This window comes from Penaeus monodon, chromosome 28, assembly GCF_015228065.2.
Source record: "Penaeus monodon isolate SGIC_2016 chromosome 28, NSTDA_Pmon_1, whole genome shotgun sequence".
Taxonomy (NCBI): domain Eukaryota; kingdom Metazoa; phylum Arthropoda; class Malacostraca; order Decapoda; family Penaeidae; genus Penaeus; species Penaeus monodon.
Window position 1 is genome coordinate 35,453,879 of NC_051413.1, and position 1,048 is coordinate 35,454,926.

Genomic DNA, 1,048 nt, shown 5'->3' on the forward strand with positions numbered 1-1,048 from the left:
GGGTGCTGCAGCTGAATTATTAATATTTAGCTTTCAAAATATATCCGAGTGTTTTTGATGGGTGCGAGTAGGTTAAAATGTACATAGAGTTTGTTAGCTGTTTCTTGATTCACTTAGAGAATTGTGTATATAATAATTGTATATAACCTGTGATCGTTATCTCATTGGTTATGTTGTAAAGCAGATAGGCTAGAGCAATTGTAAAATGATCTGATCAAAATTATTGCATGTAACATATGCCACAGTGATATATGTCAAAATGGTAACTTTGCATTGTTAAGTGTTACCAATAGGAGAGTTAGAATCATGACATTCTAGCATAGTCTGTATAGTAAACTCCAGCTTCAAATATTAATGGCAAAACAATGATGATTTAATTCCCTTGAGGGAGTCAGCATTACCACAGCCAAATGATTCTCAAATGGACCTAAGAAAGCATGCCCAATTTTGTCTCTTGTTATACGAATATGCCTTGCTAGTGTGATACGATGTGTGTATGATGATTTATTGTCTTCCATTGATTTCCTGGATTTGTTGTATATATGTTTTAATGTCTTCATCATTCTTTGCCTAAGTAGCTTTATCAGGTTATGGAGTTGATGTCAGTCTTTTGTATAATCTAATCTATTACAGGAGACAAAATTGTGTGCATGTGTGCTTAAGTCATAAACTTAATAATATGCAGCAAATCTGACTAGAGCAGAATGTTGGAGTGGGGGTGCCAGGCACTCGCCAAGGCATTTCCTCTCTCTGCTCTCGCCCAAATTACAGCTTCACTTAAGAGACACCAAAGAAACCAGGTTAAGGTTCCTTCTCATCAGTTCATCATTTCATACAAATTTGTTTTTGAGTGTCTTTAATGCTTTGGATGCATAAAGTCCAGGTGTGACAATTTGAATATGAAGACACCATTCCTGTCCTTCTCTTGTGGTTGTCGAGGTTCTGGCATCCCTGAGTCCAGGCTCACTGCCCTGCAGCTGCAAGGTCATCAGCAGCACTCATCTCTCTTGAGCACACTGCACAAAACAGCAACAACAGTTGTTGCAGT

The 1,048-nt window shown here is 37.8% G+C and overlaps 1 protein-coding gene across 1 annotated transcript in view; it reads left to right on the forward strand.

The window, feature by feature from the left end:
• The window catches only part of LOC119591565, a gene marked incomplete in the record, with an annotated part of 13,760 nt that extends 13,394 nt beyond the window's left edge, over positions 1-366 (forward strand). Inside the window, 1 exon segment of the mRNA XM_037940326.1 lies at positions 1-366.
• Positions 367-1,048: the final 682 nt, after the last annotated feature.